Source organism: Theropithecus gelada, chromosome 20 (assembly GCF_003255815.1).
Source record: "Theropithecus gelada isolate Dixy chromosome 20, Tgel_1.0, whole genome shotgun sequence".
Lineage (NCBI taxonomy): Eukaryota > Metazoa > Chordata > Mammalia > Primates > Cercopithecidae > Theropithecus > Theropithecus gelada.
Window position 1 is genome coordinate 36,379,507 of NC_037688.1, and position 18,635 is coordinate 36,398,141.

The 18,635-nt window shown below is 42.7% G+C and overlaps 1 protein-coding gene across 3 annotated transcripts in view; it reads left to right on the forward strand.

Annotated features, from left to right (window-relative positions):
- The window catches only part of WWOX (WW domain containing oxidoreductase), a 1,119,552-nt gene that overhangs the window by 603,600 nt on the left and 497,317 nt on the right, over positions 1-18,635 (forward strand). The window lies entirely within an intron of this gene.

Below are 18,635 nucleotides of genomic sequence, written 5' to 3' on the forward strand. Positions count from 1 at the left end.
CCCCTCATTTTTTCTCCCACTCCTTTTTAATCCTCCCTTATGTCCCTTCCTCGTTTTTTAAGCAGGAAACAATGAATGAGGTTTTGCTCCTGTTGCCCTATCTGCTGTGTCTCTTTTCTATGATTCAGGGGCACATTGATGCCCTTCTTTTGGAGCAGAGAAGCTTGTCTTTCACGATAGAGGTAGGTCGTGGGGGAACGGTTAGCTGACTTCATCAGATAGTAGCGTGCAGATCCCACCTGTGAGGCTATGGTCTGGCAAGGAGAGTTCAGCGGGCTGGATCAGAGAGAGCAGAGCCATGCTGGCAAGTCGGAGTCTTTGTGGAAAGCAGCCAAGGTCACAGCTGGAAAGAAAACTGTGTATTCCAAATCAGAGGGGCAATGCAGGAATGGATCAAAGGAATGGGGGATCAAGTTGTCAGCCAAGAGAACCAAGAGCCGGACGCAGGAAACCTGTGACAAAAATGAAAACCAATACAAACATCTATTGGGCATTGACCAGGTGCCAGACATTTTAATGTCGCATGGGTGTGCATCAGGTACGCTGTGGAAGGACGGATGTCATTCCTTAAAGGGGCTGCACTGAGTTAGAGCAGGGGTTCTGAAAGTGGGGTCCCTGGACCGGCAACATCAACATCACCTGGAAACTTGTTAGAGATACAGATCTTGGGCCCTGCCCCAGACCTCCTGAATCACAGTTTGTGGTGGGGAGGGAGAGGAAGAGGGAGCCTGTGGTCTGCAGTTTGTGTTAAGCTCTCTGGGTGATTCTGATACACGGTCAAGTGTGAGATGCAGCAGGAGAGGCAGGGAACGTAGGAGAGAAACCACTAGGGGTGGGAATCAGAAATACGGTCTCCCTGCCTACGTGGGGCTACATTCCTCTGGGCAAGTCTTTTTAACTCTGTATTCCTGGCAACTTCCTTAACAAAGAGTGATACTGGTACCTGTTTCCTGTCTTTCTGACATCACAGAATTTTCTAGAACTGATACTGGTTACAATGATAGCAGGTGAGATTCATGCTGCACCTCAGTACCAGGCAGGGTCCTAAGTGGCTTCAGACTCTATAGACAGTCCCTGACTTAAAATGGTTTGACTTAGAATTTTTCAACTTTGGGATGCTGGGAAAACCATACACATTCAGTAGAAACTGAAGTTTAAATTTTGAGTTTTGATTTTTTTTTTCCCCTGGGCTAGTAATATGTGGTAGGATACTCTCTCACAATGCTAGACCACAGCAGCAAGCTGCAGCTCCCAGTGATCACAAGGGCAAAGAATCAATATTCTACTGTGCACAGTGTTGCCTGATGACCTTGCCCAACTGTAGGCTAATGTAAGTGTTCTTTTATTTATTTATTTTTAAATTTCCACCTGCTTTCGGGAGAACAGGTAGTATTTGGTTACATGAGTAAGTTATTTTCCGGTGATTTGTGAGATTTTGGTGCACCCATCACCCAAGCAGTAAACACTGAATCCAGTTTGTAGTCTTTTATCCCTCACCTTTTTCCCACTCTTTCCCTCCCAGTCCCCAAAGTCCACTGTATCGTTCTTATGCCTTTACATCCTCATAGCTTAGCTCCCATTTATAAGTGAGAACATACAGTGCTTGGTTTTCGATTCCTGAGTTACTTCACTTAGAATAATGGTCTCCAATCCCATCCAGGTTGCTGAAAATGCCATTAATTCATTCCTTTTTATGGCTGAGTAGTATTCCATTGTGTATTTATACCACAGTTTCTTTATCCACTTGTTGATAGATGGCCATTTGGGCTAGTTCCACATTTTTGCAATTATGAATTGTGCTGCTATAAACATGCATATGCAAGTATCTTCTTCGTGTAAGGACTTCTTTTCCTCTGGGTAGATACCCAGTAGTGGGATTGCTGGATCAAATGGTAGTTCTACTTTTAGTTCTTCAAAGACTCTCCACACTGTTTTCCTTAGTGGTTGTACTAGACTACATTCCCACCAGCAGTGTAGAAGTGTTCCCTTTTCACCGCATTCACGCCAGTATCTATTATTTATTGATTTTTTGATAGTGGCCATTCTTGCAGGAGTAAGGCGGTATCGCACATGCAACAGAAACAAAGATAAATAGGTGGGACTTAAATGAATCAGTTTTTGCACAGCAAAAGGAACAGTCAGCAGAGTAAACAGACAACCCACAGAGTGGGAGAAAATCTACACAATCTATTACATCTATACAAGGACTAATATCCAGAATCTACAAGGAACTCAAATTAGCAAGAAAAAAAAGTGAACAGTCCCATCAAAAAGTGGGCTAAGGACATGAACAGACAATTCTCAAAAGAAGACACACAAATGACCAACAAACATGAAAAAATGCTCAACATCACTCATGATCAGGGAAAGGCTAATTTACCTGTTCTGAACACATTTAAGGTAGGCTAGGCTAAGCTATAATGTTGAGTAGGTTAGGTGTGTTAAATGCATTTTCAACTTACGGTACTTTCAACTCAGTATAGGGTTTAATCCCATCCTAAGTTGCGGAGAATCTGTATCTGTTTCGGTCCTGACGATACCCCATGAAGGAGGGGTAATTACCCCTGGCTTAGGGTTCAGGAAACTGAGAGGTTTAGTAATGTGCTTCAGGCCTTGCTACCAATAAGCAAGAATCACTCCAGGTTTTTCTCGTTTCAAAACTCATGTTAACAACTGAGTTGCTATACTGGTTTACTAGATCAAGATATACTATGTGTTTCAAAGGGCTTATAAATTATAAATGCTACATAAAATGACATAAAGTGATACTGTTGTCATCATGTATAGATTTTTAACTCTCTCATTGGCATCTTTCTTTGAGGTTTCTCTTCTATGAAATTCTTTGCCCTAGGATGGTGCCCTTTGTCAAAGGGAGTCACATTCTGAACTGGGTCAAACAACACAGATGGAGTCTGGATTCAGGCACTGGTGACAGTGAAGACTCAGATGAGGTTCTTGAGTACTTTCAGTTAGGTTTACCACTGACCCCCTAAGATGCAGACGAACGGAGATGAGTGATACAGATTGTTAATGGGATGTTTGGGATCTCTTCTAGCCTTTTTGAGCACAGAGGTTTCGCTACATTTTGAAAATTAAAATTCATTTCATTCACATTACAGATTTGAAATCCTCGCTCCTCTTTAAGCTTTTAATTCCAACTTGCAGTTCTTATTATTCTGTTTACAAGCCAGACAAATTTTAGCAGTCGTTTTGAGGAGATCTAGAATAATGTTTCATCTCACTTTTGAATTTAGGTACAGACCTTAAACATATTAAGCTACGTTTCTAATATTAATATTTTGCTTTCTTATTGAGCTAGTTTTCCTGACAAACTTCCCAAGAATGTAATTTTGTTATATCCATATGATAAACCTTAAGTACTCTTAAGCCAGGTGCAGCGGAACGCACCTGTAGTCGCATCTACTAAGGAGACTGAGGCAGGAAGATTGCTTGAGGCCTGGAGATCAAGGCTGATATGAGCTATGTTTATACCTGTGACTAGCTACTGCGCTCCAGCTGGGCACCATGGTGAGACCCTGTCTCTAAAAACAAACAAACCTTAAGTTTTCTTAATGTTCTGACACTTTTATAAATGTAGTATTTCAACTTAAAGTCGCCATTCTGTAATGATTACCATCTATACGTTTAAAATAGAAACTGTTAGTCTAATGTGTTATTCTATAACAGGACTTGACAAACTTCTTTTTAAATAAAATGCCAGATAGTATTTCTAGCTTTGCAGTTCAGATGGTGTATGTCACAACTGTTCAGCTCTAACTTTTTTGAAAGTAGCCATAGGCAGTACACAAATCAATGCATCATCTGTGTTCCAATAAAACTTTATTTATAAAAACAAGTCATGAGCCACATTTGGCCCATCATCCATAGTTTGCCAACCTCTGCTTTAGAAGGCCTAACTCAGTTAAACATTACAAGTTCATGTGGCAGGGTCTGGTGGCTCATGCCTGTGATCCTAGCACTTTGGGAGGCTGATGTGGGTGGATCGCCTGAGCTCAGGAGTTTGAGACTGGCCTGGGCAACGTGTTTCAACCCTGTTTCTACAAAAAATACAGAAAAAAAAAAAAGAAAATTAGCCAGGCGCGGTAGCTTGTGCCTGTACTCTCAGCTATTTGGGATCCTGAAGAGGGAAGATATCCTGAGCCCAGGAGGCAGAGGTTGCAGTGAGCTGAGATCATGCCACTGTATTCCAGCATGGGTGACAGAGTGAGACCCTGTCTCAAAAAACCAATAAAACAAAAGAAAAACAAGTTCGTGATATACCACGTATGTGAATATATGCTAACACAGCAGCATTATTTTTTGGCTAATCAATGCTTACCATTGCTTCTGTGGTTTTAAAAAGGATAGTCAGCTGTTCTCTCCTCTGCCCACTGACATCTACACCCTCTACCAGATGGTACCTCACTTAATCGAGGTTTGTCTTTTTCCAGGCTCTCGTAGTGATCTTCTGGTCAACTCTAAATCACCTTTAAACCTGATGGAATTTATGCATTCTTGTTAATTTATATCCATTTAATATCAAGGTCTCTGTTTGTAGCTGCATCTTCTAAGACAATGGTTTTTCATGGAGACTGGCATTGTCCCATCCCTATGAGGGGGACATTTGGGAATAGCATTTTTAGTAATCACAAGGTAACCGGGGCACTCTTGGTCTTGGGGACAGGAGGTGGCTGGGAGACAAGACACAGAGGCTCCTGCAGTGGCTGGATCCATACAACATAGAAATGTCCTGGCTCTTGATGCTGGCTACACCCTCAGTAAGAGACACTGTCCTGGGGTCGTTTTTTTCAACCCACACTGGTTACATGGACTGTCTTAGTCCAGACTGCTAAAACAGAATACCATTGTCTGGGTGGCTTAAATATTTTTTTTAAATTTTCTCCCAGTTCTGGAGGCCGGAAGTCAGAGATCAGGGCACTAGCATGGTTGGTTTCTGGTGAGGGCTCTCTTCTGTGGACAGCTGTCTTCTTGCTATGTCCTCACTTAGTAGAGAGAGAGATAGACCATCTCTCTTGTGTGTCTTTCATTCATGAGAACTCCACCTTTGTAACCTTATTACTTCTGAGAGGCCCTACCTCCAAATACCATCTTATTGGGTATTTCAAGTTTAACACATGCATTTGGAAGGGAGAGGAACATTGATTCCACAGCATGAACCAACCACGTGCACAGAGGTGTGCTCCAATTTACAGTCAGTGCAACCTTCACAGGCAAGAAACCTACTAGGTCCAAGGAAGGGGCATTCAACTCTTACCTCCTGTCATAGGACCATTCCTCACTGTGCCATCATATTATACTTCTGTATCGTATGTCTTGTGGCATTCCTGAGCCTGCAGTGAGCCTGTGGCCACCTTATAGTCATGCCTCTAGAACCAGGCATTGGAGGAACAGCCATCACTAGCATGGTGCTTGGCACAGAGCGGGTGCTTAGTGAATATTCACTGCATGATTTCCAACTAATGAAAGAAAGCTGAATAGTGCAACACCCAGAGGATTGAAGTTTATTGAAAACCAACACAAAGGCCTATGGTGAAAATCATCTCAAAAGACAGAGGGCAAGACATTGGTGTTGATTGAAGGTTGTCAGTGGATGTTGTAGGGGGAAGGAAGTACAATGACCTGGAGCCAGGCTGCCTAGGTTTGAATCCAGGGTCTGCCACATGTAGATGTATGACCTTGGGCACATCTTTCAACCTTTCTGTGCTTCATCTTCTCCTCTTTAAAGGTGGGATAGTGATAGTAATCTCACAAGGTAGCTGTGAGAATGAAATAATGATACATAAAGCACTTATAATAGGGCCTGGCATGCAGTGAGTATCACTGGGTATTTGCTGTGATTATTTAGTTACCTACTTTACATGTACATGTAAAGAACTAGGGATGTATGTATTAAGACAGGGTCTTGCTATGTTTCCTGGGCTGATCTCAAACTCCTAAGCTTAAGTGATCATCTTGCCTTGGCCTCCCAAAGTGCTGGGATTTCAGGTTTGAGTCACTGTGCCTAGCCTAGTTACCTTCTTTTTAATCTTCTGAAGTCACCCCCTCCATCTGACAGGTAAGGAGGTTGAAGGTCCGATGGCCACATAGGTGGCAGTGCTGGAATTTGAACCCAGGCCTTCCTCCCTTACCTCTCTCTACCTCTATCTCTTCTCTCTACCTGTCTCTACTCCCTCTACCTACTTTTCTCTTTCCCCCAGCCTCCCCACAGCATACTCAACATACACCTCCCTCTCCCTCCACCCACCTCCCTCCACCACCCTCCTTCTTTCCTTCTCATCTGCAGGGAGAGCTTGGGAATCAAGAGTCCGTGAGCCTGAAGGGAGCACGCAAAGGTGCCAGGCAGGCCCCGAAAGCTGGGAAGCTGCAGTAGGTGTCCTTTGAGACCTGATGAAGCAGTGGGCCATTGCTCTGAGACGCAATCTTCTGAGCTGCCATTTGGGGACACATCTTGAGTTTCTCTCCATGATGGCGCAGCTCTCGGTGTAAAGTGGTCTACGGAGTGAGAAGGGAAAAGGCCCCGGTAATAAAAGGCAAAGGAAGCCTGGTGAAGTGACTCACACCTGTAATCCCAGAACACTGGGAGGCCGAGGTGGGAGGATCATTTGAGCCAAGAAGTTGGAGACTAACCTGGGCTACACAGGAAGACCCCATCTCTACCAAAAAAATTATATAGATACAATATAGTATATATATATATCATAATGCAATAATTATATATATACACACGCATATATATATATACACACGCATATATATATAGTTTTTTTTTTCCCAAGACATAGTGGCATGCACCTGTGGTGTCAGCTACTCAGGAGGCCGAGGCAGGAGAATCACTTGAGACTGGGAGCTCAAGGTGGCGGTAAGCAGTGATCACTCCACTATACTCCTGCCTGGGTGACAGAGTGAGACTTCGTCTCAAAAATAAAATAAAATAAAAAGCAAAGGAAGCAATAGCCAATAGTGCTTTCTTGTAGACAGAGAAGCTGGTGAAATGATGTAACCAGGCTGGGCGTGGTAGCTAACACCTGTAATTCCCAGTACTTTGTGAGGCCGAGGTGGGCGGATCTCATGAGGTCAGGAGTTCGAGACCAGCCTGGCCAACATGATAAAACCCCATCTCTATTAAAAATACAAAAATTAGCGAGGCATGGTGGCTAACATCTGTAATCCCAAATGCTCGCTCGGGAGGCTGAGGCGGGAGAATCACTTGAAACCGAGAGGCGGAGGTTGCAGTGAGCTGAGATTGTACCACAGCACTTCAGCCTGGACAACGAGCAAGACTCTCTAAAAAAAAAAAAAAAAAAAAAAAAAAGGGAAATGATGTAACTGGTAGGGAGAAAGCCAAAGGTAAGAAAGATAAAATGAATTGAGAATGGAAAGCTCAAAGAGGAATCAGATTTTTCTGCACACCTCTCGTATGTGTATTTGGAGATGCTCTGTCTGCTGTGGGTCAAGGGAAACACATACCTAGAGCAACTGTCCTTTTCCCCCCATTGTTAAATCCTGCCTTGCTCACTGCAGGAGAGCACACAGGAGCTTCAGGAAACAGATGCCTTGGGAGCTCTCCTCCTTTTCCAGAACACCCACACCTTCTCTTGTAGACCATCATAGGAGAACTCTCCGCTCCCTTTCCTAAGAGAATTGATTTCAAAAGGAATTATGGAATCCTACAGTGCTTGCTGGGATCAGAGAAGGCTCCTGCAATGATGGGATGTTAGGCAGAGAGGGCTGAAGGGACCTTGCTTTTGGTCAGGAGGAAAATCAAGAACCAGGAGAGGGAGGAGTGGTCGTGAATTTTTATGATGTTCCTTCTCTTCTCCGCCCCTTCCTGACGAAAGTCTGTCTCTTCTCTCTGTGTGTCATAACTACCCACATTCACCCCGGCAGCCCACCTACCTTGTTTCTCTCTTAAGTCAGCTTCTCTCCCATCTTTCCTGTGCGAATTTCTAACAAAACAGGAGTTAAGGCCAGGCGTGGTGGCTCATGCATGTCATTCCAGCATTTTGGGAGGCCGAGGTGGGAGGATTGCATGAGCTCAGGAGTTCAAGACCAGTGTAGGCAACATAGAGACCCTGTCTCTACAATTTTTTTTTTTTTTGAAATTAGCTGGGGATGGTGGCTTGTGGCTGTAGCCCCAGCTACTCAGAGGGAGGATCCCTTGAGTCCAGGAGTTTGAGGCTGTAGTGAACCCTGGTCTCACCAGTACACTTCATCGTGGGCAACAGAGTGAGATGCTGGTGGTTTGTTTTGTTTTGTTTTGTTTTGGCAGGGGCGGAAAGAAAGAATCACCATAAAAAAGACTGGTAACTCAGAAATTTCAAATGCTTGAATTTCTTGGGATGGGAAGAACATCCCAAAATGTGTTTCTAACTACCCCACTGATTTTGACTTCATGGGGGGAATATTTTGATTTTTATGCTCTGAGTTTCTGGCACTGCTGTGGGCACAGAGTTGGGTATGACAGAATATTCTTCTGAACTGTGACACTGATCTTCGCAATCTCAGTGGGAAAGAGTTTTGGAACTTATTATTTTTTAAAATTGTGGTAAAAGATTTATACCATTATATTTATCATTTTAACCATTTCTCAGTGCACAATTCAGTGGCATAAAAGGGCATTCCTGTTGTGCAACCGTCACCCCTATCCATCTCCAAGTGAACTTGATTCTTAAATCTCCCAGCCATCTGTTTCAATTCAGTAGATGCGGTTCCACCCAGCGTGTCATGGTGGAAAGGGGCAGGCTGGGATTTTGTTTTTCTAAACCACCAGCAGCTGTGTTCCCCGTGGCAACTATCTAATCTCTCTGAGCCTCAACATCTGTCTATAAAATGGAAACAGTGCAACCTACCTTAGCATCTGATGATCTAAACTTGGATCACATAGCGGGTATCTCCAAAATTTCCTCATCTTTACTACGTTCTGGCGAAACTTAAGATGTCAGCACGTGACCTACCTCCCTTCCCTTCTCATTCGTCTGCACTTTCACAATGCTAGGTTTTATCTTTTTTACGTATAATGCACAATACAGGTAGTGCCAAGAAGAATTACAGTTTCTGTAAGTACTGTGTGATTGCCCACGTATCTTCAGTAACGCATTAGGCATTGACGGGTTGACATGAGGAGCCACGAGACTTAGTATCTGTCGCGGCTCTCCATACAGTTTACGAAACTCTAATCCATAAAAACCCGTTTGAAATTTCCATTAGGAGATTTGCACAAGTGGTTAAAATTAGTCATGCATTCTTGGTCTAAACTGCAGGAAGGGTATCTTTACTGTGAAAATGATTATGACATGTTAAAACTGTGTAATAGTAAGCAGACAGTTTTCCAAGCTGCTGGGTGAGTTCTGGAAATGCTCTATTCATTTTCTCCCTATTGACTCCTTTCTTTCAGGCAAGACTGCCAGTGCGTTGACTTGGAAAACAACTGAGGCTGAGCAGTTTCAGAGCATTGACATTACGTGGCTTCCTTTGTGGTCCACCCCAACTCTTCTATTTTTTTAATTGCTTCTGCTTCCTCTAAACTACAACATGCATTTTTTTTTTTCTTTTTAAGAGGAGGAGGCCTTAAAAAACAGCAACGGTCTTGGTTTTCTTAACCTGTCCGCCATTTAACGTTTCTAGAAGTGCAACATTGCTTCTAAGGTGAGGGCAATGACAATGACTTTTGCCTGCTGAAAATGAGCTGCCTGGTTTATTTAGTTACTTATTCCTTTTTAGTGCTGCAGTGTTTTCAGTGTTAGAGAAAAGGCTGTGATTTTCTTTGATATTAACAAGCCAACCACTTATATTTTCCAAAGCCATTTGCATTCAGTCTGACGGCCGCTAAAAATGTATGTGGATTTTTCATCTGAGAGGTTTTCTCTATGCATATTGTTTACATTTATCAAATGTTGTCCTGCCCAGTAGTTTATATTCATTGTTGCTTCCAGACCTAGCTGACAACATGGTCTATGTGAAAAACAAAACAAAACAAAGCATAAGAGAGTCAAAGGGACTTCTTTGGGGAGAATATAAAAACAAGCCAAGGCGAAAGTGGCTGTAAAAATGCGTTGCGTTCCCAAGTGGAGCCTCCGTCTTTGTTCTGTCATCAGTTTGTCAGTTGTCAATCAAACCTCCCTTCCCCTCACACGTTTGCTGATGTGAGAAGTGCTGGCTCTGCTCTTAGCCTGCAGTGGTGCAGCTTAAAAATTCTGGGAGGGTTTCATGCTGTAAATACTTAAAATAACAGAAAAAGACTGGGGAAAAGCTGATGTAGCTGTAGGATCACCCATGTAAAACTGTTTTTTATATATAGATATATATTTTTGCTTTTTACTTCCTTTTCTTTGCCTTTGGTGACTTTGTGTAATACCGTATATACCATCAGAGCACGTACTGCTTTTGTGCACACATACATTGAAAACAAAACGAAAAAACAAGAATAAAACAAAAACCCTATTCCTATTCCTACAATTCTGGTACTTTGCCACAAGGTGGTGGTAGTGTATCTTGAGTAAGGAATATGACCTGCTTGATATAAGCATCCATTTATTTACACACTAAAGAATGTTTGCGTGTGGAACATGGTTTAGATGCTGTGCATACAGCGGTGAGTCAGATAGGTTTGTATTCTCAAGAGGCTTCCATTCTAATGACACATATTTTGTCTCCAGTCAGAGTTATGGTAGGTTTTTTGTTTTTTTGTGTTTTTTTTTGACTAAATTCACCCATATTTGATGGCAAGTGTGATCACAGCATGTCTATAAAAATCATTCTTAATTAAGGCATTTCCATCTTATCAAGCTCCCTATTTAATAAGGATATCAAAAAAGAAAACAGTTTTGATGCTTATGTGTACCTTTTTCAATTAACTTTTTCCTTACTTGACCCGTATAAACTTTGTCTCTCTGTGTCTGTCAGTCTCACACACATCCTTCAACACATTTCTTCTTTCTTTCCAGAGCCAGGCTAAAGCACCCTTGCCATCGTCTCTCTCTGCTGTTAAATTAGATGCCTTCTGCAGGAATCTCCACTTTGGGGGCATCCTGAGCCTTCCTGATTCCATCTCACATTTTTTTCTCTCTGTAATCAAGAGCTCCATCTCTCTATCGCTTTCCTGGGGCTCTCCCTCTCCTCTTTTTGAAGCTTTTCATTTCCCTTTCTATTTTTTTCATTCGTCAACTACAAAGAAGCTGCAGGCGGGAATAAGAGAGCTCAGCACCCTTAGTGCAGTCTCTCTGGCTTGATAATTGGTCCCAAGAAATAGTTTTTTTCCAATTATGGCAACGTTGAAAACTTATCCAAGAGAGGAAAGGCTCTTTCAGCTGCTCTTTCTCAATCCTTGCAGTTTCCCTTTTGACCTGTGGGTACACACGGTACTGATGCGGTCGCCACCTTAGATGGTTCTCCCTGACAGCTACCCTTGCAACTGACTCAGGATACAAACTATCTTTTTTTTTTTTTTTTTTTCTTTTTTGAGACAGATCTGACTTTATTGCCCAGTCTGGAGTGTAATTGACACAATGCTACAGCCTAGACCTTCTGGGCCCAAGCAATGCTCTCGCCTCGGCCTCCTAAAGAATTGGGATTACAGGCCTGAGCCGTCATGCCTGGCACAAACTGCCTTTGGAAGTGAATCAGTCAGTTGCCTCGTGGGCCTAAGAAGACCGTGATGCATGTAAACTATTGAATATTTTAAACAGAAAAGAATGTATTCCCCTTCAAGGACAAATTGCTTGCATAATTGACATCCAGGTTGTCACAAAGCCTTCCTATAGTGTTGATTCTGATTACTCAAATAATCTTAGTGTTAAAGGGTTTATTTTTATTTTTCTACCCTCTTTTACCACCCCTTACTCCCATCAGAACACCATCAGTCTTTTGGGAACAAAATAGTTCCTCAGATATATTAAAAAGCTGTAGTAGCAGAAGTTAACGTACGTGCAGAAATCTCTACATTTCTCAACAATTGTGTAACCACTAAATATAGAGAAAGAAGTGTGCTGTATGTAAGACATTGGCCATGCATCCTTGTCTGTGTCACCTCACCAGGAGCATTGCTCCTTTTTATGCGCAAGCACCCAAGGTTCTAAACATATTCTTGGGGTACTTGGTGTAGCTTCCTTCTCAGCTCATTCTGGAAGGTTTGCTTTGGAAAAATCTGTGCATCTGAACCCTCTCTTGCCATATCAGGAAGCCAAGTTAGAAATAAAGGCTGCAGATGCTCTGAATCAGCAGTATTCAATCTTCTTAAGGTCCAGCATGGTGGCTCATGCCTGTAATCGCAGGGCTTTGGGAGACCAAGGCAGGTGGATCACTTGAGGTCAGGCGTTGAAGAGTAGCCTGACCAACATGGTGAAACCCCATCTCTACTAAAAATAGAAACATTAGCCGGGTGTGTTGGTGCACACCTGTAGCCCCAGCTAGTTGGGAGACTGAGGCAGGAGAACTGCACTCCAGCCTGTGCAAGAGAGCAAGACTCCGTCTCAAAAATAAATAAATAAATAAATAAATAAGTATCTGTCCCCAAGTCACAATGCTCTTAGGTTGGTGCAAAAGCAATTGCGGTTTTTGCCATTACTTTTAGTGGAATAGTAAATAACACTTGGGCTTCGGTCTTCTGACCCGAAATCCCATGGCTAGGATTGTCAGATAGAATACAGGACACCTGGCCTGCTACAGTGCCTCACACTTATAATCCCAGCACCTTGGGAGGCAGAGGCAGGAAGATCACTTGAGCCCAGGAATTTGAGGCTGCATTGAGCTGTGACTGCACCATTGCATTCCAGCCAGAGTGACAGAGCAAGACCCTGTATCTTAAAACAAAAACAAAAACAGGACACCTGGTTAAATGTGAATTTCAGGTAAATAACCTACTTTAAAAAAATGTTTCCCATGCAATATTTGGAGCATATACTCTAAACATTTTCTTTGGGATCTACTTCTAATAAATGATTTGTTATTTATGTAAAATTCAAATTTTACTCAGCAGCCTGTGTTTTTATTTGCTAGACATAGCACCTACCTGTGACATATTTTTGTTTCTGCCTTGCTGTGTCACAGCATCTTGGTATCTTTCCTCTTATGATTCAGTCACTACCTTGGGAAATGACTCTATATCAAGGATTTACCATCTGCCGAAAGCTTTGCATACTCTATTGCTTGTCACGATAACTGCCCTGAAAGGTGGGTATAATTGTTACCCTTTTCCAGATTAAAAAGTCTAGAGGTCAGAGAGGTTAAGTAATTTTCTGAAGACCTCACAGTGAATCGAGGTGGACCACTGGGGTTAGAACCCAGTGAGTTCTGTGTCTCTGCCTCCAAGTGCATTTATTATTGTCCGCACTCCAAAATGGCTTTAAAAAATTAAAAAGGAAAATGATGTTGAAATCAGTGACAGAGGTATAAGGCTCCTTGAGGGAAGACACCAGGTGCTGGCCATAAAAAAATTATTTTTCATAGCACCCAGCAAAGGGCTTGTATGCAAAGGACCCTCAGTATATACCTGGTTGCTGACTGATGTGTTTCAAGAGTAAGTCAGAAAAATAAAAAGAAGAGGAGGAAAGAGTTGAAAACTCAGTGTCACTTGTACGTCCATTTTGCCCTAGAAGTGTTTTAAATTCTGTCAGGATCATAAACCGTGTTTTGAAACATGAAGATAAATTGGCCCCCTGACCCCTTATGAAGTGACATAATTCATCTGAAAGGTTTATCGCCCTGCGTGTCATTTTGAAGTTCCCTACTCCCCTTCCCGTTCTCTAACTCCCTGAAAAAAATAGAAATGGGGAGGAAGAACTGGAGAGAGGGGCTCTGTGTCGGTGGAATGTGGTTCTGAAAAGCCCCCAGCCCTCCTGTTAACACAATACTTTTATCCCGTAATCTCTGCCTGCGGGAGACAAAATAACAATTCATCTGGAAAACGAGATTAACTCATTTAAGTTAAGCAGTGATCACAGAGAGAAGCTTGTTGGAGTTGTCTGGCTAAAGGAAAGCCCGCAGATGCTCGGCCATTCCGGTTCAGAGGGCCTGGGTAGTGGGCCCAGCCTGTTGCAAGTAATCGGGCTGTGTCAGAGCAGCCTTGGTGAGATAGGGATATTACCAGGGAATTCTGTTAATCTCTGACATAGCCCCTCTCAATCTGATAAAGACGGTGTGCCTCTTCTCTTCATTAGAACATCTTCCTAAACATTTGCCTGTCTGCACTGCCCTGCTAAGAGGTTCTCAGGAGAGCGTGCTGTGGGCACCTTCACATTTCAGACCTCTTAAGGAATAAAACCAGCTGCCCTGTGATTCCCAGCCTGTTGATGCATATGGAATTGACTTCGTGTTGGGGCCTCTTGTTCCAAAGCAACAGTTTGCTGGGTTTTTTTTTTTCCTTTCTTTCTTTCCTTTTTTTTTTTTTTTTTGAGACAGAGTCTCACTCTGTCGCCCAGGCTGGAGTGCAGTGGCTTGATCTTGGCTCGCTGCAACCTCTGTCTTCCGGGTTCAAGAGATTCTCCTGCCTCAGCCTTCCGAGTAGCTGGGACTATAGGCACCTGCCACCCCACGCCCAGCTAATTTTTGTATTTTTAGTAGAGACGGAGTTTCACCATGTTGGCCAGGATGCTCTCGAACCCCTGATCTCAGGTGATCCACCCTGCTTGACCTCCCACAGTGTTAGGATTACAGGTGTCAGCCACCACCCCCGGCCAACAGTTTGCTTTCTTACCAGCCTGGGCCAGGAGCGGTTGTTTATTTTCTGCTCTTTCATGTGTTTCTTTTTGCTGGCAGTGACTTACTCCTACAGGGACCTCTGCCTTACGCTGACCTGCTTGTGTTTACTGCCCAGAGGCCTGAGAACAGGCTTTCCCCATTCAAATCACCCAGTGGCCTATGCACTTGGGGCCGCTGGGGACTGGTTTCCTGAATGGCATTGAGAGTCATCATCACTTTACACACACAATTAACTGCAGGGAGATTTGTCTCAGGAAGTAGAGTCTTCAAGATATGGGGCAGCTGCTTGTAGCCCTTCCATCCTTCCTTTTCCCAGTGCATGCTAACCCTCCAGAGCCTTCCGCATCTGCTATGCAGCATTGGCCACACCAGTGGGAGGCAAGAATGTATCCCTTCTATTGATGCAATTAAAGCTAACGGACCTCATATATATATATGAATATATAAAAATATATAAATACATAAAAATATATTAAAATTATATATATATATATATATTTTTTTTTTTTTTGAGACAGGGTCTTGCTTTGTCACCCAGGCTGGAGTGCAGTGGCATGATCATGGCTCGCTGTAGCCTCAACCTCCTGGGCTCAACTGATTCTCTCATCTTAGCCTCCTGAGTGGCTGGGACCACAGATGCATGCCACCACGCCCAGCTAATTGTTTAATTTTTTGTAGACATAGGGGCTCTCCCTATGTTGCCCAGGCTGGTCTCAAACTCCTGAGCTCAAGCGATCCTACCCCCTCGGCCTCCCAAAGTGCTGGGATTACAGGTGTGAGCCTCCGTGCCAAAGCCTAAGGGACCTTAGAATTTATTTCTCCTTTCTTTTCACATTTTGTTTTGTGCTTGTTTATTTATTGTCATCTTGACCACAAATAACTTACAGGTCAGATTTCAGGACCTAATGAACACCCAACAGGCATCTTAGAAAGTGGAGGGTGTAAGTTATAAAGAGAGATTACTTAAAAGGCATTTCTTTAAAACTAGCTTGCTAAATTAGGTGAGTCCTTCTGTGTGTCCTCTCTGTTCTTGCTAGTCTGGCCTTTATATAATAGGGAAGCAGATATATCTGGAAACCTCTAATTGTGCATCATGGAAGTTGTTTGAAATGTTCAAAGTGATGTGGATGTGTATATATATATGTTAAAAAAAATCACTTTCCCTTTTGAAGACATTGACCATTTCTGTGGTTTATTCAGCAACAACCTGGCTGAATAATTCTTCAAAAAATAGGAACATGATGCTCCTATCTGGCCACTGTATATGCTTTGGAGGGAATTTGAAGACTAGATGGCTGCAGCCACTCAGAGCCTTGTTGAATATTTAACATTTTTTTTTTTTGTGAATTCATCAACTAAGAAGACTATCAATTTTAGAGCCTACAGCTGTTCTAGAATAATCGTTTGAAAGACCAGCCCCAAAGATCGTGGTGATTAAAGTGTGAACAGATGACGGAATGATAAACCTTAACACTTAAAAATGTGTTTTTATAGTGCCATTCCTATACGACATCGTCTGATAAATGTATTTGAGACCAACAGACCAAATGAAAGAACCTTCCATAAGGGGACGCAGCACAGTTTGAATATAAATGTTCCCTCCAATTCCCATGTTAGTGTTTGACTATTGGTATTGATCAGTGTTAAAGAGTGAGCACACGGGAGCCTTCTCAAAGTCTCCTGCACACACTCTCCCACTGTCAACGTACGAGTATTGATCACAATTATTCCGTAAACACATCTTACAAATTCCCTCAGTGCACGCGCCATCTAAATTAATCCAAATTCAGAACAAAGCTCTCTTGGAAAAGGAAAGAGCATCTCTTTCTGCAGCTTCCGTCTTGTACATTAAATTGTCCATAATCTGTGTTAGCTCGGCAAAGAAGCCTGAACATCCTCCCAATCATAGGGCGCCTGAGCTCTTGGGCTCCTATATCTGATATCCATTATCGATGTCTTATATCCATTCCTATATCCTTTGTGATGTCTTGAGTGAGAAAATGCTCTGAGCAGTAAGCCAGTGTTCAGTTGACTTCAAAATGTTATATGGGATAGGCTCATTCATGGTGGCATGGCCGTAGACAAAATGTTATATGCATCGGCCGGGCGTGGTGGCTCACACCTGTAGTCCCAGCACTTTGGGAGGCCGAGGCGGGCGGATCATGAGGTCAAGAGATCGAGACCATCCTGGCCAACCTGGTGAAACCCTGTCTGTACTAAAAATACAAAAATTAGCCAGGCATAGTGGTGCGTGCCTGTAGGCGTAGTTACTTAGGAGGCTGAAACAGGAGAATCGCTTGAACCCGAGAGGTGGAGGTTGCAGTGAGCCGAGATTGCGCCACTGCACTCCAACCTGGCAACAGAGCGAGACTCCATCTCAACAACAACAACAAAAAGTTATTTTGATTAAAAGAGACGTGAGACACTTAGTACCAAATGGATTGTATGACGCTCATTTTGATTTGGATTTAAAGGAACCTACTATCAAAGACATTTTTCTGAGACAAACAGGGAAGTTTGAATATGGAATAGGTAATAGATAGTATTAAGAAAGTAGCCTTCATTTTTTAAAGCATGATCTTTTTAATTGAGTTTATGTTAGAGATCGATATCGAAAAATCTACAAGTAAGATGGTATGATGACTAAGACTTGCTTTCAAATAATATGGAAAAAAACTGTCGAAGTAGTAAATAATACAAGATTGGAAAATGTTGATATTAAATTATTGTTGACTGACTATGGGTTCATTTAATTAGGTTTAATGTTTTGGCATATGTTGAAAATTTTTCATAATAAAATATTACTCAGAGGTCTCAAGAGGCAGGCTGCGAAGAATAGCAGTTAGTAATTGCTAGTATCAGGCCTAGTGTGGTGGCTCATGCCTGTAATCCCAGCACTTTGGGAGGCCGAGGCAGGAGAATTGCTTGAGCCCAGGAGTTCAAGACCAGCCAGAATAACATAGAGAGAGCCTCATCTCTACACCTAATTAAAAAATTTAGGTGAGCATGCCAGGGATGAACAGGGACAGCTTAAAGGTTAGAAGCAAGATGTTGTCAGTTAGATCTGATCTCTTTCACTGTCATAATTTCCTCAGTTATCATTTTTGCAAAGACAGTTTCACCAGGGCATATAATAAATTCAATAATGTCTTGGCAGAGTTGGCAGCTGTGATTTTCTCCTTCCGTTCCCTACTGTCCTGGCATTGTAGGATCCCCTTAGATTGGTTGGACTAACTCCCCAGAAGGTGTTTAGAAAGTAATTCTTATTAAGTCAATGATGGTAGAACCACAGGACATGTTTTATGCGGACATTGGGAAGGCTGCTCATTAAAAAGTATTTGAACATTAAAAAAAAGAAAAAGAAAAAGAAAAAAAGCCGGATGCGGTGGCTCACGCCTGTAATCCCAGCACTTTGGGAGGCCGAGACAGGCGGATCACGAGGTCAGGAGATTGAGACCATCCTGGCTAACACTGTGAAACCCCATCTCTACTAAAAATACAAAAAAAAAAAAAAAAATTGCCAGGCGTGGTGGCAGGTGCCTGTAGTCTCAGCTACATGGGAGGCTGAGGCAGTAGAATGGCGTGAGCCTGAGAGGCGTAGCTTGCAGTGAGTGGAGATCGTGCTGCTGCACTCCAGCCTGGGTGACAGAGCAAGACTCCGTCTCAAAAAAAAAAAAAAATAGCTGGTAGCACACCCCAAAACTTCTAGACAGGGCATGGTGTGAGCTGGAATAGACAAGTAGTTCCTGGTAACTGGGCCAGCAAAGCTCTGTCTTGAGGCTGTTATTATTTGGTATCTGTTAGGAGCTGAATTATGTGTCCCTCAAATTCATATGATGAAGCCGTAATCCATAGTACCTCATAATGTTACTCTATTTGGAGATACAACCTTTTAAAGGGTAGTTAAGTTAAAATGAGGC